The sequence below is a fragment of the Palaemon carinicauda genome, chromosome 33 (assembly GCF_036898095.1).
Source record: "Palaemon carinicauda isolate YSFRI2023 chromosome 33, ASM3689809v2, whole genome shotgun sequence".
Taxonomy (NCBI): Eukaryota; Metazoa; Arthropoda; class Malacostraca; order Decapoda; family Palaemonidae; genus Palaemon; species Palaemon carinicauda.
The window spans coordinates 39,550,824-39,560,823 of record NC_090757.1 but is presented as its reverse complement, the minus strand read 5'-3'; the positions used below and the strand labels follow the sequence as shown (position 1 = coordinate 39,560,823).

The following is a 10,000-nucleotide window of genomic DNA, read 5'->3' as shown; positions in this document are numbered from 1 at the left end:
TTCTGTGTCGCAAGCAATCTGGGCGAGATCCTGCTTGCTCGCCGTGAAAATTACTTGGGAAATATAATTTTTGTCGGTTTTTTGTTTCTTTGTCTCCTTACTCATTTCTTTTATAATAATAATAATAATAATAATAATAATAATAATACATCAACAACAACAACAACAACAACAACAACAACAACAATAATAATAATAATAATAATAATAATAATAATAATACGAACAAGGAAAGCAAAGTTATATGTGTTAAAATATATCAACGATATTTCAATACTGGACCAACAACAACAACAACAACAACAATAATAATAATAATAATAATAATAATAAATTGTTTTGCTATATTGTCATCATTTGATCGACCTCTCAGATTTCAATAAAATTAATTATAATAAAGAAAATAATAATGAAACAGGAGACCCTCGGTAATATACAGCAAGTTAAAATATATTAATAATATTTCCTTAAAAAGCCATTACTTTAATAATAATAATAATAATAATAAAAAAAAAATAATAATAATAATAATTTTCTTCTTTCGTCAGTATTGTATTCTGCCAGTAACTGTCCTATCCCCAAATCGTCTCTAACCCCAGCCATCTCTATTCCCCAGTCGTCTCTATCCCCCAGTCATCTCTATCCTCAACCATCTCTATCCAAAAGTCTTCTCTATCCACTGCCATTTCTAGCCCCTGCCATCTCTATCCCCAGGTCATCTCTACAGTATACGCCAGTCATGTCTATCCCCTACCGTCTCTATTCCCCATCCATGTCTATCCCCAACCATCGCTATCCCCAGCCATCTCTATCACCAATCACCTCTATCCCCAAGTCATCTGTATCCCCCAAGTCTTCTCTATCCACTGCCATCTCTACCCCTAGCCATCTCTATCCCCCAGCCATCTCTATCCCCAGCCATCTCTATCCCCCGTTCATCTCTATCCTCAACCACCTCTCTCCCCCAGTCATTTCTATCTCCAAGTCATCTCTATCCACTGCCATTTAAAGCCCTGCCATCTCTACCCCCAGCCATCTCTATTCCCCATCCATGCCTATCACCCAGCCATCTCTACCCCTAAACCTTCTCTATCCCGCAGCCATCTCTATCCTCAAGTCATCTCTACCCCCAGCTATCTTTATCCCCAGCCATCTCTATACCCAGCCATCTCTAACCCCCGTTATCTCTATTAGCCAGTCATCTCTATCCCGCTATCAGGATGCCAAAGAACTTCAAATCAATCAATCTCTATTCCGCGGCAATCTCTATACCCCAATTATCTCTATCCCCAGCCATCTCTATCCTCGGGTTAGCGTACTTCCTGTCCTAAAGAGATTCTCCTAAATACCCGTTGCCTCTTTCGAATTTCCTCAAAAAGCAATAATCTGAAAATTGAACGACTTATTAAGCCCTCCTCTTAAAAGATGATTTATGACGAAGACAGAGGAGCCGAGATGAGGATGTTGAATGAAATGAGAGACGCAGGACTCAAAGAATGATAAGAATAAGAGAATAAGAGATACAAGTAAAGCGAACGAATCCTATGGAGAAGTGAAAGAAGAGGCTTAAACGATGGGTTCATATTACAAGAGAAAAGGCGTAGAAAAGAAGGAGAAATGGCGTAGGAAGGAAGGAGATAAGGCGTAGGAAGGAGAAAAGGCGTAGGAAGGAAGGAGATAAGGCGTAGGAAGGAAGGAGATAAGGCGTAAGAAGGAAGGAGATAAGGTGTATGCAGGAAGGAGATAAGGCGTAGGAAGGAAGGAGATAAGGCGTAGGAAGGAGAAAAGGCGTAGGAAGGAAGGAGATAAGGCGTAGGAAGGAAGGAGATAAGGCGTAAGAAGGAAGGAAATAAGGTGTATGCAGGAAGGAGATAAGGCGTAAGAAGGAAGGAAATAAGGTGTATGCAGGAAGGAGATAAGGCGTAAGAAGGAAGGAAATAAGGTGTATGCAGGAAGGAGATAAGGTGTAAGAAGGAAGGAGATAAGGCGTAGGAAGGAAGGAGATAAGGCGTAAGAAGGAAGGAGATAAGGCGTAGGAAGGAAGGAGATAAGGCGTAGGAAGGAAGGATGAGGCGTAGAAAGGAAGGAGATAAGGCGTAAGAAGGAAGGAGATAAGGCGTAAGAAGGAAGGATAAGGCGCATGAAGGAAGGATAAGGCGTAGGAAGGAAGGAGATAAGGCGTAAGAAGGAAGGAGATAAGGCGTAGGAAGGAAGGATAAGGCGTAAGAAGGAAGGAGATAAGGCGTAAGAAGGAAGGAGATAAGGCATAAGAAGGAAGGAGATAAGGCGTAGGAAGGAAGGAGATAAGGCGTAGGAAGGAAGGATGAGGCGTAGAAAGGAAGGATGAGGCGTAGAAAGGAAGGAGATAAGGCGTAAGAAGGAAGGAGATAAGGCGTAAGAAGGAAGGATAAGGCGCATGAAGGAAGGATAAGGCGTAGGAAGGAAGGAGATAAGGCGTAAGAAGGAAGGAGATAAGGCGTAGGAAGGAAGGATAAGGCGTAAGAAGGAAGGAGATATGGCGTATGCAGGAAGGAGATAAGGCGTAAGAAGGAAGGAGATATGGCGTATGCAGGAAGGAGATAAGGCATAAGAAGGAAGGAGATAAGGCGTAAGAAGAAAGGAGATATGGCGTATCCAGGAAGGATAAGGCGTAAGAAGGAAGGAGATAAGGCGTAAGAAGGAAGGAGATAAGGCGTAAGAAGGAAGGAGATAAGGCGTAAGAAGAAAGGAGATATGGCGTATCCAGGAAGGATAAGGCGTAAGAAGGAAGGAGATAAGGCCTAAGAAGGAAGGAGATAAGGCGTAAGAAGGAAGGAGATAAAGCGTAGGAAGGAAGGAGATAAGGCGTAGGAAGAAAGGATAAGGCGTAGGAAGGAAGGAGATAAGGCGTAAGAAGGAAGGAGATAAGGCGTAAGAAGGAAGGAGATAAGGCGTAAGAAGGAAGGAGAAATACATATATGTATGTGTGAACACAATTAGCCTATAATTGCTCTTGGGAAAACTAAATTGAGGTACTAACAAGTAATATATACAAGTATGGTTGATAATGAAAAATAGTCGTACATGTTTGACCCACATCCTTCTGACTACATTTAAATCTACTAAAATTTCAATGCTTCAGAATAGAGAAAAGATATCCATAAATAGTAACGTTGAAACATATGGCTATCTATTATTCTAGGACGAGATAGATAGAAATTCGGAACCACTTGCATTTATCATGGGCAATTCACCCATGTATTAGAAAACTCTGGGCCTTAGGTAGTGTTATAATGCATGAGGCGATATATCCGTTCAGTCGCATATGAAATGTACCCAAAAACATGCATATTCATTGACGTAATAATACAGCACATAGTTCCTTTATGAAATTAAAATATTAAAACTTAGATAACCTTTAATAATGAATAACCCCATATATTATGTAAATAAAGACATAACCACTAATATGACATTCATTTCAAGCAAGAGAATATATTTTATAGTCAAAATTTGTTAAAAGGACCACTTTATCAAAATAAGACCTAATCGAATAAATAATTTAATCAATTCTTATCAAGCAAGAGAATTGATTTTCAATTTGCTAGAGGACTACTTTATCAAATTAAGACCTAATTAAATAAATAATTTAATCAGTTCTTTTCAATCAAGAGAATTAAATTATCTTCAAACAAGAGAATTCAATTATCTTGAAGCAAGAGAATTCAATTCTCTTCAAGCAAGAAATTTGGTTTTCTGTTTGCTAAAGGACCACTTCATCAAAATAATACATAATTAAATAATTTAATTAATTCTTTGCTTATTAACGAAATATAACCATACCACAAATGAAAATGTTGATATAATAAGAGAGTGAAGATGACATGTTTTGACCTTTGGGATCTAACGTATCAAAGCGTGGACTAATTTCTCTTTATGCTTACACAGGCACTTCCACATTGTCCCATTAAGTGACGGAGAACAAGAAAAAGGCATAAAAATGCCTCGATGACCGTTAAGCAAGAGAACTCTTGCCCAAAAACTATGAAGGAAAGTAGGTTTGGCGCATCCGTGATGTTCAACTCTAGGAATATATGCTTTTCATCTTTTATAAGGCAGAGTTAGGATCCATATGAGCAAAACAATATTTAGAAGAGACTGGCCTTAACTAATTCCAGGAATTAGGCTCTAAAGGCTTAAAAGTTTAAAGGTCAATCATGAATGGCAGAGGCAAGGGACAGTGACATTGCCCTATCAAGCAGGACAATGCCCTAGAGACTGACCATATTTACATATGATCAGAACCCAAGACCATTCTCCACGCAAGCTAGGACCAGGGAGGGCCAGGCAGTGGTAGCTGATGACTAAGAAGATAGACCTATAAGCATCCCCCCCCCTCAAACCCGTCATCCTTAGCTCGCAAGGATGGTGCGTTTGCAGCGACCAAAGGAACTAACGAGTATGAGCGGGACTCGACCCCAGTCTGGAGAACACCAGTCAGGGGCGTTACCATATAGGCCAACACAACTCCTTTGTTTGGAGCTCCTGAAATTTTTTAAAGTAGGTGTAATTCCTGAATTATGTACAGTTGGACACAGGAGTTCCTGGTACACCTTGATCCGAAGAAGTAACCAAACCGATAGTATAGGAAGAGATGGCAGAGGAGGTGGGCGAGCCAAAACACAGGAACTCGCCGCGCAGCAATGGTGTGGCTGGGTGCCCTTCTTCTGAGTCCTGTGTCCAACTATACATTAGAAAGAGTTGCTAGGCCTTGGCTGGACATCAGCTCGAAATGTGAAGTTTGACAAATGTAGATTATCATTTTATACACAAATCATAGTTTTCTTAACATAATTTATAAGCACTAAATTTTCATGCCCAAGTTGCGGGTACACTCAGGCACAATATTCTATCTTATTAAAGTTTTCATAGTTTACATATGAAATACTGATTTTAATGTTGTTACTGTTCTTGAATTATTTTATTTCACTTGTTAATTATTTCTCTTGTAGTTCATTTTATTTTTGTATTTCCTTTCTTCTCCGAGCTATTTTCCCCGTTGGAGCCCTTGGGCTTATAGCATCCTACTTTTCCAACAAGGGTTGTAGCTTAGAAAAAAATAATAATAATAATAATAATGATAATAATAATAATACATGTGGTTATGTGAGGGTAACGCCACATCCACATATCCACACCTTCAATTTCTTGGTCTTTGGAGAATCATTTCACATCAGTTTTAAGAATTCCGTACATGAAATGTCGTCGCTTGTTGGAGTCATAATTCATCTGACCTTCTGAATAGTAATTTGGACAGATAATGAATGAAAAATATGACAGAACGTAAATTGCTCCGTCTATTCGTTAACCGAGAATAGACCTTATGGTAACAATATTAATATACCATTAAAGTATTATTTTATTAATATATCTGTCTAAATTCAGTTTCGGATTTTGGCATTTTAAATAATACACGCGCTGAGCAGTTCCAGAAATTCATTTCTTTTGACCAATTTTACAAGTTAAATAAAATTGGTATTCCGAATTCTATATAATATATCTAACATAAAAGCATGAGATGGAATGGAAACACCAGATGCAAGATAAAAAATAAATTAAATTACATAGTTTAGAAATAAATATTTGGGAAAATTAAGATATCGCAAATGAAAATTCTGGAATTATATATTCTTATCGCATGAAAAAACTATTACAATCGTCCCTTTTATAATTAATGTTAATATTACCGTTATTGTAACTATTCAAAGCAAAGAAGGGAACAGCCATTTGAAACAAATATAAAACGCCATCTTTAACAAAAGGAAAAAAAAAAAAAAAGTTAAGATCCACGAGAAAAAAAAAAAAAAAAAAAAAAAAAAAAAAAAAAAAAAAACATACATACCTCCGACGAAGCAGCTTATTTCTCGAAACCAGCTACCCTTCCCCAGAATCAATTTAGACCCTAAGCGTTTTTTTTTTCGGTAGACCTTGACCTTTGACATGGGACTTTCAAAACTGAATCACTTCCCCTTCTCAACATAACAATTAATCCCTAAATGTTTCACTACTTTAAAGTATAATTGTGGTCAGGAAGTTGTTCACAAACAGACAAACAGGGGCGAAAACATAACCACCTCCCAACTTCGTTGACGGGGGTAAAAAATAAATAAACAGCAATGGTACAGTTAGACGCAGGAATTCCTAGCACACCTTGCTCTGAGGAAATGCACTCGGTCATACCCTTACTGCTTGACGAGTAACCAAACAAATACTGTAAAGAGCGATAGCACAGATGGTGGGTGGAGCTACACACAGGAACTCTCCGAGCAGTTACAGTGTAACAGGGTGCACTTACTCCGAACGAGGTGTACCAGTGATTCCTGTGTCCAACTGCACATGGTAAGTTGTTAATTATATCAAAACCTTCCTTTTAATGTAATCTAAATTAAAATAGAAAAATCCATCTTACCTACCCACTTCTCTCAAAATTAAAGTCTTTTATTAGTTTACATATGACATACCTGTTTTGATGTTACTGTTTTTAGAATATTTTATTAAGTTTTTCTCATATCGTTTACGTATTTCCTTATTTCCTTTCCTCACTGGGTTATTTTCCCCTATTGGAGCCCTTGGGCTTATAGCATCTTGCTTTTCCAACTAAGGTTGTAGCTTTGCTAATAATAATAAAAGTTTTAAATAACAATAATAATAATAATAATAATAATAATAATAATAATAATAAAAATAATAATAATAAAAATAATAATAATAAAAGTTGTAGCTTAGGTGGTAATAATAATAATAATAATAATAATAATAATAATAATAATAATAATAATAAATTTCGGTTAACAAAAAATAGGTGGGGAGGGAGACAGGTGGGGAATAATAATTTCTTTTTCCCCGGTTCCATCCCTGTCAGTAATCCATTACAGTTGATAAGCCGCCAGGTACTTATTCCATTAAGATAATCATACCGAAATAAGTACCAGGATTACTACAGTACAATAATCCTGGTACATATATCATCATCATCATCATCATTATCATCATTATCATCATTATTAGTATTACTATTATTATTATCATTATATTATTATTATGTTTATAATTACTTGAAAAGCTACAACCCTACTTGGAAAAGCAGGATGCTATAAGCCCAGGGACTCCAACAGGGAAAATAGCCCAGTGAGGAGAGGAAACAAGGAAAAAATAAATTATTTTAAGGACAGTAACAACATTAAAATAAATATTTTCAATATAAACTATTAAAACTTTAACAAAACAAGAGGAAGAGAAATAAAACAGAATAGTGTGCCCGAATGTACCCTCAAGCAAGAGAACGCTAACCCAAGACAGTGGAAGACCTTGGTACAGAGGCCTAGGCGCTACCCAAGACTGGAGAACAACGGTTTGATTTCGGAGTGTCCTTCTTTTAGAAGAGCTGCTTACCATAGCTAAAGAGTCTCTTCTAAATTGCCATTACCAAGAAGAATGTGGCCACTGAACAATTACAGTGCAGTAGTTACCCCTTGACAGATGAAGAAATGGAAAAGAGAGAGGGATACAGAAAGATCTTATCTCACAGATAAACATACTAACATGCTACGGGCTGCAGAGTTGCAAGAGCCCGTGCTTGGCCGTTATAGCCAGACAATCCACAACAACATACTAACATGAACACATACAAAGTTTCATCATTAAAGGGATAGAAGACTCAACATAATCTACATTCTATCTGTTTAAGTCTTTTAAGATTCACTTGTTTCTTTCCAATAACCGTTTTCATAACTAAAAAATAGCGTTTCATCAAAAAAAAAAAAAAAAAAAAAAAAAAAAAAAAAAAAAAAAAAAAAAAAAAGACTAAACATAGATATCTTTTGGAGCCCTCTAAAATTCACTTGTTTCTCTCATAATACAGTTTTCATAATAATCTCGTTTGGTTTTAAAAGTTTTCACTACAAAGCTTCTTTGACTTACCCGTCTATGAAAAACTGTCCAGTATTGAAGCGCAGTATGGAGTCATTTTGCTCAGATGGTGCCTGGTGCAAAAAGAAAATGTGAATTACTCGAAAGCTCAAAAACGTAAAATAATGTACATATTGAAGAAAATTACAGAATAAAAAATATCAAACCACACAAACCGAAAAGGAGGAACTTCTTATTCCTCTCTAATGTCCAATTTCTTGCAATATTTTCTACTTGGATTTCCTCTACGAACAAATTCCATAGTGTGGCACATGAATCTTGAAATTGAAATGGGGTACATTGTTCTTGAAAAACTAAATAATAATAATAATGATAATAATAATAATAATAATAATAATAATAATAATAATAAAAACAACAACTACAACAACAACAATAACAATAATAATAATAATAATAATAATAATATTAAATTATTTTGTTTCTTGCTCCTGGAATCAGGAATGATTAAAATCAAGGTCTTCGCTGTACTAGGAATAGGGTAATAATACCAATCTTACAATTATTACTGGAACTGTGAAGTGATATACAGTATAACTTTTTTCTTTTGGAATTGTGTAAGGATAAAATCAATCTTATCATTAGAATTGAGTACGGATAACAGGTTTTTATCTAACCTAAGAATTATATATTGGATATCAAGATCTCATTCGTGGGGGAAATTGTGTAAGTTCAATATAAATTCCTTAGTTGTTCTGCCATTTCGATAACAATACCAAGGTTCCATTTGTCTAGGAATTTTATAACGATAATTCAGTTTCTTGTCTTATCACTACGTATTTTTTCTATGGAATATTGTAAGAATAATGCCATATAATCTCAGGCCAGGAAATTGCATGGCACAGTGTCTCAATGGCATTGAGATTAAAAAAAAAAAAAAAAAAAAAAATTCAATGAAGCATATTCGCTAATCATTTCAAAACACCAAGTCACTTGCATTTTCAATAACCGGTCGGCGTCAATGACCTTGAGCTCTTGTTATGCCAACAATAAACCAATCAATCAATAGAGGCCTAACTCAGGCTCAACGTTAATCCAGGGTTCTATAATCTCTTAGATCAGTCTTTGCAAACCACGGAACTTTCACTTTCCCTAGTTTTTCCCCCATGATTTAAAATTACATTTAATTTCCTGATTTATCTAAAGATTCACTTTCGTCAAAGCCACATAACACCTCATAAGGGCTAACTTGGCATTTATCAAACCCAACCCGTCTTAATCATGTTGACGAACGCTATCAGATTCCCCTGAGGCACATGAGAGCGAATTTGAGTCGGTGTTTGCTCTCATGGTCAATCGTGTGTACACGACAAACACTTCCCCTTCACAGATAAGGTCATCGCGATCGAAGAGTCGGGTAAACATGTTGGCAATCAGAGGCGATCAGCGGAGGAGAGACCATTGTGGCCGGAGAAGAAAAAAAAAGATAATTCCAATGAATCAAAAAGTGCTCTTTGAGTTGGAAATGTGAATTTAGAGCAGGAAGGTTGCACAGCCAGAAGGAAGAAGGGAAATGGAAACGGATATAGAATGAGGCTAAATTGAGGGTTGTGGTGGCCAATGTGGTAACGTCCCTGACTGGTGAAAACCAGACTGGGGTTCGAGTCCCGCTTAAACTCGTTAGTTTCTTTGATCGCTGCAATCTCACCAGCCTTATCAATTAAGGATGGGGGTAAGGGGAACCTATAGGTCTATCTGCTGAGTTATCAGCAGCCATTGCCTGGCTCTCCTTGGTCCTAGCTTGGGGGAGAGGGGGCTTGGGCGCTGATCATATGTATATATGATCAGTCTCTAGGGCATTGTCCTACTCGATAGGCCTTTGTCACTGTCCCTTGCCCTGCCATTCATGAGTGACATTTAAACCTTTGAACCCAGAGATCTAAATGTCATTGTAAATAGCTTTATGTAATGCTTACAGTGGACCGCTTCAGCCACGCATGATAGAGGAGAATTACTATGAAGTTAAAGATGCTCAAAATGAGATGAAAATATAAAGATATGACAACTAAATAACAGACTCTCAAAGCTGTCT

General features: G+C 36.8%; 1 protein-coding gene across 7 annotated transcripts in view; it reads right to left on the bottom strand.

Annotated features, from left to right (window-relative positions):
- LOC137625931 (solute carrier family 49 member 4 homolog) overlaps positions 1 to 10,000 on the bottom strand; it is a 320,642-nt gene that overhangs the window by 222,836 nt on the left and 87,806 nt on the right. For all 7 annotated transcript variants that reach the window (XR_011040948.1, XR_011040947.1, XM_068356947.1 and 4 more), the window contains exon 2: positions 7,960 to 8,021. The gene's annotated coding sequence lies outside the window, so the exon portion shown is untranslated. The remainder of the gene's footprint in view (positions 1 to 7,959; positions 8,022 to 10,000) is intronic.